Below are 12,056 nucleotides of genomic sequence, written 5' to 3'. Positions count from 1 at the left end.
AAATTGTCAAAATCCGAGATGGCTGCCTGTCGGCCATGTTGTTTTCAGATTGGTCTCAAAACGCAATATGCATAACTAGGCACCAAGTGAAACTTACATATGAAATTTCAGAAAGATCCATTCAGTACTTTCTCAGAAATAGTGATAACAAACTTCAATTGTCAAAATCCAAGATGGCTGCCTGTCGGCCATGTTGTTATCCAATTGGTCTCAAAACGCAATATGCATAACTAGGCACCAAGGGGAACCTTCATATGAAATTTGAGAAAGATCCCTTCAGTACTTTCTGAGAAATAGCGATAACAAGAATTGTTTACAGACGGAGGGACGGACGGACGGACGACGGACCATGGACGCAGGGCGATTTGAATAGCCCACCATCTGATGATGGTGGGCTAAAAATGACAATAATTCACCACATCATCTTGGTCATTTACTCAGTCTTATATAAACTACACACAAATTATTGTGTAAATATAATGGAAACCCTAACCTAGTGGTTTCACCAAAAAAATCCGAAATTGGAACTACCACAATTTGAGTTTCCAAATATATTGTTCTGATCATTGTCACAAAATTTCAGAAAGATCTGGTGAAAACTGAGCGAATGCCGGACACAGTTTGCCTACGGACAGAGGGACAAGCTGATTCCAGTATATCCCCCCCCCCACCCCCCAACTTTGTTGCAGGGGGTATAATCACATATACCTGAAGGGGTTTTGTCTAAGTATAGTTTGTGCTGTTCCTAAGTGAACCCAGTCTTTGGGTAGACATCTTCAATCATGACCTGTAACAGACAGCAGCTGTGGTAGAATGTTGTTCTTGTTTTTAGGAATTTTTTTGTGTCCAGGAGATGAAATTTTCCAAGTAGATCGTTCAGAATATATATCATTAGCGCTGTTCTACACGCAATCTATCAAAAATAAACACATAGTTTTAACTTATGATTAAACTACATATATTATTGTGTAAATGAATACTTTCTCCAAAAAATTCCAACACTTTCTCCATAGTTTCCATGGATACGAGGGATAATAAACTGGGTAAAATAAACCAGGCTTCAGTTTATAGAGTTGTTAAATTCCCAATTAGTTACTTTGGGTTTGTTATATGAAATCAAATAACTATTTAATTAACACTAATCAACGAGTATCATGCTTATAAATAATGCCCACATTTATATGAAAAAGGTGAGTTATCTCCCTTCAATCATCCCATCAAGACAGGTGTTACGTAAGTTTTATTTCACCTGTCATTGATCTAATTCTCTCACCTGTAGAAGTCCATGACCAAATTATCTCACCTGTCCAAGTCCATGACCAAATTATTTCACCTGTCCAAGTATCTCACCTGTCCAAGTCTGTGACCTAATTATCTCACCTGTAGAAGTCCATGACCAAATTATCTCACCTGTCCAAGTCCATGAGCACATTATCTCACCTGACCAAGTCTATGACCAAATTATTCACCTGTAGAAGTCTGTGACCTAATTATCTCACCTGTCCAAGTCTGTGGCCTAATTATCTCACCTGTCCAAGTATATGACCTAATTATCTCACCTGTCCAAGTCTGTGACCTAATTATCTCACCTGTCTAAGTCTGTGACCTAATTATCTCACCTGTCCAAGTCTGTGACCTAATTATCTCACATGTAGAAGTCTGTGACCAAGATCCAGGTGTCTATATTTGTATTCATCCAGTTTTGCTAACATGCTGACCTGTTTTTGCTGCAGTTGTGTCAAATCTGTGACTATCATCTGAAATACAGTTGTAGGTGTGGCATTTAAAGTTTGTGACAGGACATTATCTGCAACACTGTAGGTAAAATGAAGGTAACCATTGTACAATATTGTGGCCCAGTTTTATCTGTTAATAACCACAGATGAAATTTTGCTGTCTAATGCTGATTTAACAGAATTATTTTACTTTACTTTCATACAAAAGGGTCTTAATGATATACCAAAAAAATAACAACATTGTATGGTTATAATTTACATGATGAAGGTTTATATCAGATGAACTTCACTTTATTACTACTGCTGCTGAAATATACCTCAAAACCCTGTAACATCTCACCCTCCAAAACTTGACCTTTCAGTCTCCAAACCTTGACCTTTCACCATACAACCCTTACTTCTGTCCCTCCAAGACTTGACCTTCAACCCTCTAAACTTTGACCTTTTGGTCTCCAAACCTTGACCTGTCCCACTGCAATCATGAACCTTTCCTTTTGTCCCTCCAAGCCTTAATTATTACCTTTAACGCTCCAAACCTTGACCTTTCAGTCTCCAAACCTTGACCTTTCACCATACGAACCCTCCAAGACTTGACCTTCGACCCTCTAAATTTTGACCTTTTCGTCTCCAAACCTTGACCTGTCACACTGCAATCATGAACCTTTCCTTTTGTCCCTTCAAACCTTAATTATTACCTTTAGCCCTCAAAACTTTGATCTTTCAGTCTTCAAACCGTAACCTTTCACTCTCCAAACATTGCCTTTTCAGCCTGCAATTTAACCTTGATATCTGACCCTCAAAGCTTTGACCTTTCACCCTCCAAACCTTGACATGTCACTCTCAGTATTGTGTACATCACCATGGCCTAATGTACCACTTACAGTACAGTCATCTTTTGATGGTACAGCTTTGTCTGTTATTCCTGGTGTTTCACCTGATGGAAGAGCTTCTGACCATGGGGACTGGATTGAGGGCCTCAGAATCAGGATTGTCTAACTAGGTCAAATAAGGGGATGGATTCCTGGACAAAACTAAACAGATTTTCTCTATCATAACAATTGCAGTGTCATTTTTGATACTATAGAATTTTCCTGGATTGTTCTGTTTTTCCTTGGAAAATGAATTATCATTATTATTTTTATAAAGAGAGAACATTTATCATGTTGATAACTATTAATAGATAAAGGCTCAAGGAAAATCTTAATCAATTTAAAGATCAGTCTTCAAACCTTGACCTTTCACCCTCCAAACATTGTCTTTTTAGCCTAGCTGCAATTTAACCTTGATATCTGACCCTCAAAGCTTTGACCGTTCACCCTCCAAACCTTGACATGTCACTTTCAGTACTGTGTACATCACCATGGCCTAATGTAGCACTTACAGTACAGCCATGTTGATGGTACAGCTTTGCCTGTTATTCCTGGTGTTTCATCTGATGGAAGAGCTTCTGACCATGGGACTGGTATGTGTGTCCCTCATGATCAGGATCGTCTAACTTGGCCAAATAATGGGATGGACTCCTGGACAAAAGTTTGATTCATTAGGAATGGCTGAATCAAGTTGTAGATACAAACCTGCTACACAATTTAAAACCCAACATTTGACATGTTTAAAACTTTTAAAGATATGACAGGTCTCCATGTTGGAATACCGGATGGTTACATGCACCACCAGTGCTATTTTGGGAAATACCTGGTCATTTTGCACAGTACAGAAAAATAAGTATATTCTGACATATATACTTAAAAAAAATATCAGATATGTCAACATTACATCGAAACATTTCAACCAAAATACCATTACAAGAGGCCAATGGGCCCTAACGGTCACTTGAGGTGTTATATATATAATTCTTTGATTTTACCATATCTAACTCCTGTGACCTAGAGGCCAAGGTCATTCATTTTGAACAAACATTGTATTACTTCATTCATACATATACATATCAGGCCTCTGGGCCGCTTGGTTATTGTGAAGATTTTAGTCATTAAAAGCTCTTAAAAGCATGTTTGAACCCTGTGACCTTGAATGTAGGCCAAGGACATTCCTCTAAATAAACTTTGTACCACTTCATCCCAGCATGCAACAGACCCAATATCAGGTCTCTGGGCCTCTTGGTTATCAAGATATCGATTAAATATTTTAACATATTTGACCGTAGCTGTGACCTTGAATGAAGGTCAAGGTTAGCCATACTTGGTACCCCTACATATCAACATGCTACTAATAGGGCTCAAAGTGGCACCTATTTTAGTGTCCATGGTGCCTTAAATTAACCATTGGTGACCAGTTATTGACCTATAAGGCTTCTGCATGGCCACTAAAATGATTGTGTACATTTTCAATTTGGTTCAATCTTTCAAAGGTTGCAGTCAATGATCAAAAGACAGTCGAAAAAGTTACAGACAGATATTACCTGATCTAAAGAATTGAAAGTTTCTCGTTTTTAATTTAAGACAGCTAGGCCAGGCAACTTATTTTTCAAATTGATTATGACTGGTAAAAATATCCACCTTGAACATCTGTCATCTCAGATGTAGTTTTTATCTTCCTAGTAGGCTTAGCTTCGGCTTTAAGCTTTAACTTAGCAATTCGTCACCTTCCCCTAGATACATTGTATAACCTCTTGAATGTCTTATCTTCACAAGATGTCAAGGTACTGTCTAGTAAAACTCCCCAAGTCAATAAGTTCACCATTGACATTTTTTGTTCTGTTACTAAGAACACTGGAAACAGACATATCAATGAACTTGCCAAACAGATCTGCTGAAATAGTGTTGCCATCTGTTCTGTGTGTGACTACCTTGGGGTCAGTGCCAGCTGCAATGGTGAAATCTCCGATGGTCCAAGCAACAGGAGGGCCTCACCAAGGATCCTGTCTGCTGTACTGCAGGTGCAATCCTTGTCGTTTCAGCCCTGTTCCTGGCGTATGGATTAGTTAATTTCCATTTCAGTTTGGTGGTCACTGCCTTTACATGCCCCATGCCGGATCAGTCAAATCTATGGAGTATCAAAATTAAAATACAATTTCATCTAATTCACAAATAATAATGTAAAATTAGACTTCCCCTTACTAATTAAGAACTCATACAACTTTCTCGATGAATTAATCTCTGAATGAAATTATAAATGATATTTTCCACAATCTGGCTGTCCAATGGCTACAAAAAAAAATCTTAAATCTGCACAATCCGCCTTTCAATGAGAGGGCCATGCAAGGACGTAATTTTCTCTCCATTCTTAGTTAAAGGGCATTCTGTCGTTGAAATGATTTTATGGGTGACATATATATATATATATACAATTCATTTGATTCCAACCGTCAAAATTCTAATCATACAGTTGCATCCAAATATAAACACCAAACATTTTCAACACATTATATGGTTCCCATAACAAAACAATTTTTCATTGTTTGAAGATAAATCCAAACAGTTTTTATATAGGAAAAACTCTGGCAAATTAGAGCAATCACTAAACTGCAACAGTTTGGTAACTCTTTAAAAGATACAATATAATCTTAAAAGTAAAATGAACACAAAAATTCTCAGTTGGTACTTGCTTCACAATCCAATAATGTGCCAAAAATACAGATGATGATAAAAAATATTAATGCATACTGTATAATAATATTGATCAAATTAATCACCAGAATTATATTCATGAATTCATTCAGATAAATATACATTTAGTAAGGACTGAAATCATTATACTAAACAAAACAAGTTCATGAATCAGTTTCACAACAAACAGAATAAATAGGAATTACTCCTCAAATACATTAACACAAATCAAACTCCATCAGCTGATAGGTTTCCCGCAGTCCCACAGTAATGTCCGCGAGGTGAGTACACCCATAGTTGATTCCACTCGACGACAGACACTGGCCTCCTCCCTAAGTACGGCCATACTGAAACCCTTAATATGGGCATAAGTTTACCCCTTGGGTCTATGAATTTTGTGTTGTACCGTACACTATGGAAACTCCCTTCCTCTGCAGATAGATGGTGCCTCTGACTGTGATGACACTTACCAAGGGTAAGTTGATTTCGGCGGTTCGAGCGGAAAACACATTGCCCAGAGAAGTAAGTGATGGATGTCAAATGTACTTCTGGGGTGGCACAATCAGATCCAGTACATGCCAACACTGGACACCTCATGTCCTCGATCAGTCAGGACGGATGTCTTCGTCCAAGTACTCCCGCTCCAAGGGTGACACAAACAGGTCCAGTACATGTCAACACTGGACACTTCATGTCCTCGATCAGTCAGGACGGATGTCTTCGTCCAAGTACTCCCGCTCCAAGGGTGACACAAACAGGTCCAGTACATGTCAACACTGGACACCTCATGTCCTCGATCAGTCAGGACGGATGTCTTCTTCCAAGTACTCCCGCTCCAAGGGTGACACAAACAGGTCCAGTATATCCATGGTAGCTGATAATTCTCACCAGTGAAGACTAGCTGTTGAGTAAAAGAAGAAAACATCTCAGTTAATTTCCTTTTCGAGGGGTGGCCCACAATCACAATTGTACCTCAACTATCAAGTGAAGTGAACATATTCATGACAGAAGAATATTTATCATAAACACAATATGAATTTTAAATGTATAATTTGTCTCCACATTTAATATTTCACACATTTTTTTAAGGAGAGAATCTGGCTGCAGGTTTGATTTTCCTATCTACTCTAGTTTACCGAGGAGTTGTCTCCCTTAGATTGCTATGTACCTGGTTATCAATATCGAGCCAATCGGACTAATCACATTTACTCTCATTCTCAGTATCTAAATGCATCCAAGCCTGCGGTGTTTCACTATCTATCAAATCAAAGCTGCTAAAAATATTTACAGATTTATGTCTCTCATAAAACAACATCTCATGGAAACAGCAAGAATGGAATTCAATAGTGATTTTAGTAATTATTAAGTTTGATTTCTTTCTATTGTAATATCATTATATGCCAATTTTCCTGTAAAATCAAATAACTGGTGTTCAGTCAAATTTCAGGTAGTAACAACCACATGAGTCCCAATGTAGGTCCATCAGTAAGTTAATTTCATGCATACTGTATACATCGTATAAATGCACATTTTTTGCACACTGACAATTTAACAGACTGGAGTAAACAAACTATGACAATGTAATCATATCGAATCTTCAGTTGGCACAAAACTAATTTATTGCATCATGGTAATATGCTCAATTTATCTCTTCATAAACAACCAGGATCTTTTTGAGGTGGGCTCTCCTTGTTGTAGGTGTTGACTACCTCACTGAACAACATATAGGAGACCTGTCCCATATCATCCAGAGCAATTCAGGTAAATTATAAAGGACACAACCATGACAGCACAGACCGGCCCAAGCTTTCCAAGAAACATAAACCTGACAGTGATACTGACGGAGCTATCATGGCCCCTTAAAGGAATAGAGATAATTTGGATTACAGACCACAGATGAAGACGAGTGAACAACCCTTCACCACCTGATGATGGGGCTCAGAAATAAGAAATACACACATTCCTTTCCCAGCGGGTGTGGTTTGCCTCGTATCTCGTACCTCATCTGTTCAAGTTATAGGGGTGTTGCTCCTCGGTAAACTCATTAGTTACCACACCTGACAGAAATACAGCCGAATTCTCTGGGCACCAGAACCTGACAGGTTACCAATAAAGAAGTTTTATTTTTTTATTCTTACCGGTAATTCAAATATCTGGAATATTGTCATAAAAATGAAAATGATTATTATTATTAAAACCACACTGTATAACAATGAAGCAGGCATTAGCACTTTTCAAAATTGCTCCAAAAAACTTTCAAAATGAAAATAAAGGATACTACTGTAAGTATAGGTTTAATTTGATTCAAATATTTTTAAACAGTTCTATAACTGACCTCTTACCAAACAAGAGGCACATGGGCCTCCCAACTATGTATCCCTAAAGTGGTTCATGACACACTGTCTTGGCCTCCCAATTATGTATCCCTAAAGTGGTTCATGACACACTGTCTTGGCCTCCCAACTATGTATCCCTAAAGTGGTTCATGACACACTGTCTTGGCCTCCCAACTATGTATCCCTAAAGTGGTTCATGACACACTGTCTTGGCCTCCCAACTATGTATCCCTAAAGTGGTTCATGACACACTGTCTTGGCCTCCCACGTATGTATCCCTAAAGTGGTTCATGACACACTGTCTTGGCCTCCCTCATATGTATCCCTAAAGTGGTTCATGACACACTGTCTTGGCCTCCCACGTATGTATCCCTAAAGTGGTTCATGACACACTGTCTTGGCCTCCCAACTATGTATCCATAAAATGGTTCATGACACACTGTCTTGGCCTCCCACGTATGTATCCCTAAAGTGGTTCATGACACACTGTCTTGGCCTCCCTCATATGTATCCATAAAATGGTTCATGACACACTGTCTTGGCCTCCCAACTATGTATCGATCCCTAAAGTGGTTCATGACACACTGTCTTGGCCTCCCAACTATGTATCCCTATAATTCCCCTGCACAAAAAGGGGGATATTAATAATGTTAACAATTACAGAGGCATAACATTAATAAGTCATTTAGCTAAACTTTTTACGTCTATGTTAAATAAGCGCTTGTTGAAGTGGAGCGCTCGTGAAGATATTGTTACCGATGCACAGTTTGGTTTCAAGCCTGGGTTTGGTACTAGAGATGCAATTTTTGCATTACAAAGCTTAATTATTAATTCTATAGAACAAAACAAACGACTATATTGTGTTTTTATTGATTACAGTAAGGCTTTTGATAGTATTAATCATCGATATTTATGGCATAAACTTTGGAAAAGTGGTATTAGAGGGCGATTACTTAATGTTATTTCATCGATTTATGATAATGTACGTTCGTGCGTGAAACTTAATGGTAAATTATCCGCCATGTTCGATTTGCATGTCGGTTTATTACAAGGGGAATCTTTGTCTCCCATACTTTATTCTTTATTTGTAAATGATATGGAAAGTGAATTTATAAAGTCTGATTGTCAAAGTTACTCCTTACAGTTGATTAACCTGTTTATGTTAATGTATGCAGATGATACAGTTTTGTTCTCCGAGGACGTTACTGACCTCCAACGTATGCTTTACTGTTTACAGACTTACACTACTAAGTGGAATTTAAAAGTTAACACAGACAAAACAAAAATTGTTATTTTTAGAAAAAAGAAAAGAATATTACCTGGTGAAAGCTGGACGTTCAATAGTAAACCTATAGAAATTGTGGATAAGTTTTGTTACCTGGGTTTGGTTTTTAATTTTAACGGCAGATTTTCTGTAGCGCAAGATACTTTAGCTTCTCAAGGCAGGAAAGCATATTTTCAATTAAAAAGAAAAATGAAACACTTTAACCTTAACACGGAAACAAAACTCTCCTTATTTGATACATATGTTACATGTATTTTGAATTATGGGTGTGAAGTTTGGGGGCAAGATGTTTCGCCACAAGTAGAAAAAATTCACCTCCTTTTTCTTAAGGATTTACTTAACGTTAGAAAAACAGTCAATACCTCTATGGTATTTTTTGAAACCGGTAGATATTCATTGTATGTGCAACGTAAAACATCTGTTAGGAAATATTGGTTAAAAATATTGAAATCAAAAAATTGTATTTTGAAATCATGCTATGATGCTCTAGTCGAATTGAATTGCAGAAAACCTAATTGTAAAACTAATTGGGTCTATCATATTAAGTATGAACTTTGTAGTTTAGGATTTGGATATGTTTGGAAAAATCAATGTGTTTTAAATGAAAATCATTTTTTGCAAATATACAACCAACGTATTCATGATGTTTTTGTTCAAGAATTGTATAATGCTTTTGATGTATCCCCCAAATGTTATTTGTATAAACATATTGTGGATTCCTTCTGTACTCAGTTCTATCTAATTAAACCTATCAATCATATATTTAAGAAGTTATTAAGCCAATTTCGTATGCAGTGTCACAGTCTCAATATCGAGTCTGGGCGTTATAATAACATCCCTAGAAATCAGAGGATTTGTACTGTCTGTGATAAAAATGACGTAGAGGATGAAGTGCATTTTGTACTTCTCTGTCCGGCATATTCCGAATTAAGGGCGACATACATCAAAAAGTATTTTTATTGTCGACCAAGTGTGTATAAGTATATTGAATTATTCTCGAGTAAAAGTGTTAAAATTTTGAATATGTTGGGTAAGTATTTGTTTCGTGCTACAGCGAAAAGAAAAGCCCTGCTTGCAAGTAATTAAATTGATCTTAGTTTGTTGCTATTATTGATTCATCATTTTTCATCAGTGTCACTGTTGCTTCTGTAGCTTTTTATATAGTATGACGTCATCCGTTATGACGTGTCGTTACTATGTATGACGTCACGGTTTTGTCATATTAATTCAATAAGTTGAAACTGGTGAGTTTACAATGTATATTGATAACACAATGTAATTACAACATGTCTTGTACATCTCAATACAGTAGTATTGATGGTAATATTGTCCTCCGCCATCTTATGCTTGTCTATGTCATGATAATTATGAAAATGTTTGTACTGTTCCCTATATGCTTGTTTTGCATTTGGAGGAAATAAAAACTTGTAACTTGTAAAGTGGTTCATGACACACCACCTTGGCCTCCCATGTACGTAACCTTAAAAGCTTCATTATACCATGTCATAGGTTATGCCCCAGTTACATATGGCAAAACACAAATGGGGCAAATTAAAAGAAAATAATGAAACGGTACATAAATGCGACATTGAAGATCTTTATCTTTTCAATTACATAATGTCATAACAAACTAATTCAGAGACAAAAATATTACCTTGATCTTTGAACACTTGACCTATGGATCTGGTGACCTTGAAGCAATAATGCTAACATCAAAATCTGGACAGACAGATGAGAGGATTTTTATTGTACAGTTAAAAGCCCAGAGATCTGAGACCCTGATTTTCTTGCCTTTGCGCAAATTAATGACACTGGAATGACAAAACAATTAGTCATTAATCTACAGATCTTTGGTTTACATAGATAACATCTTGCCTACTGTATTGGATTTGATCCATTCAGTACTTCTCCAAATATAGTGATAATGAGAATGCTGACAAGTTAACAAGGGCCCCGTCATATGGCTATAATCTCCCATAATCATCAATCCTTGAGCTATGGAACCAATAATCAGACCAAGTGAATTTATCTTTGCCAATTGACTCCTTTTGAATTCTGACAAACTTCACGATGTCATAACTAGTGCTGCAGCGGTAATCCGTGGTATGGTATATCGTGGTATAAATGGCACGGTTCGGTTCACAGTATTTTGATCTCGCAGCGCGGTAATTTGTATCGCTCATTTAAATTTTATATATATATAGGAATTTTTCTTTCAGACGACCCTTGACCAGAGACAAAGACTTCTTAGGCATGTGTCGCCGTCGGAAAAATCATATCAGATAGGAAAAGAGCCCACCAGCGGCCTGTTATGTTAAAGGAGTAGTATTAACATGTATTTGCAAGTCCTTTAAGATAGGCCTAATGTTACTATCAGTATTATGTTTGAAATATTACATTTGAATACTGACGGACCAGTTTGTTCTCATAAACAAACAGGCCCAGATCAATCGGAAATCGAATAGAATTCTAATTGAAAACAAAATAATTCAAGATTTAAATTAGATGATTTAAGAAGAAAACAATTAAGAAAAAATGTAAAACATATATTAACCCAATGTGTCAAGTGTACTAATAGTATATAGGTCTCTGATAATAATAAACATGTCAAAACTTCTAAGAGTATTTTATTTTAATTAAACTTTATTAACATACATAACTTTATGTTTGTATCCCTCCAATTTTCAGACAGGATAAAATAACTAATGGGGCACTCTGTAAATGTACCGTGATATGTACCGTACCGTGAGACAAGTATCATGATACGTATCGTATCGTGAGGGAAGCGTATCGTTGCAGCACTAGTCATAACAAAATGTTCATAAGCGAAAATAAAGTTACAAAATTTGGCCTTGACCTTTGACCCAGTAACCTTGAAAGATTTTTGTTTGTTTTTGTTAAACATCCTATTAACAGCCAGGGTCATTTAAGGACGTGCCAGGTTTTGGAGGTGGAGGACAGCCAGAGTACCCAGAAAAAACCACCGGCCTACGGTCAGTACCTGGCAACTGCCCCACGTAGGTTTCGAACTCGCAACCCAGTGGTGGAGGGCTAGTGATAAAGTGTCGGGACACCTTAACCACTCGGCCACCGCAGCCCCACCTTGAAAGATCATTTTATGACTTTTCCATTTATT

General features: G+C 37.1%; 1 long non-coding RNA gene across 4 annotated transcripts; it reads right to left on the bottom strand.

The window, feature by feature from the left end:
* Positions 1 to 712: 712 nt before the first annotated feature.
* LOC117319838 lies at positions 713 to 10,856 on the bottom strand. Of its 4 annotated transcripts, none has more exons than XR_004530843.1 (7): positions 7,300 to 7,708; positions 5,770 to 6,200; positions 4,540 to 4,736; positions 3,118 to 3,256; positions 2,618 to 2,767; positions 1,620 to 1,757; positions 713 to 787 (listed from the first exon to the last, which is right to left on the bottom strand). It is a non-coding gene; the product is annotated as an uncharacterized LOC117319838 (long non-coding RNA). The 4 variants fall into 4 exon arrangements; XR_004530844.1 differs by lacking the exon at positions 713 to 787 and adding an exon at positions 10,575 to 10,856 and having other exon boundaries at positions 1,507 to 1,757; positions 7,300 to 7,394; XR_004530845.1 differs by lacking the exon at positions 713 to 787 and having other exon boundaries at positions 1,505 to 1,757; positions 5,517 to 6,200.
* Between the last annotated feature and the right edge of the window lie 1,200 nt (positions 10,857 to 12,056).

This window comes from Pecten maximus, unplaced genomic scaffold, assembly GCF_902652985.1.
Source record: "Pecten maximus unplaced genomic scaffold, xPecMax1.1, whole genome shotgun sequence".
Lineage (NCBI taxonomy): Eukaryota > Metazoa > Mollusca > Bivalvia > Pectinida > Pectinidae > Pecten > Pecten maximus.
Note: the sequence above shows the minus strand (reverse complement) of the source record. Positions and strands in the feature narration are given on the sequence as shown.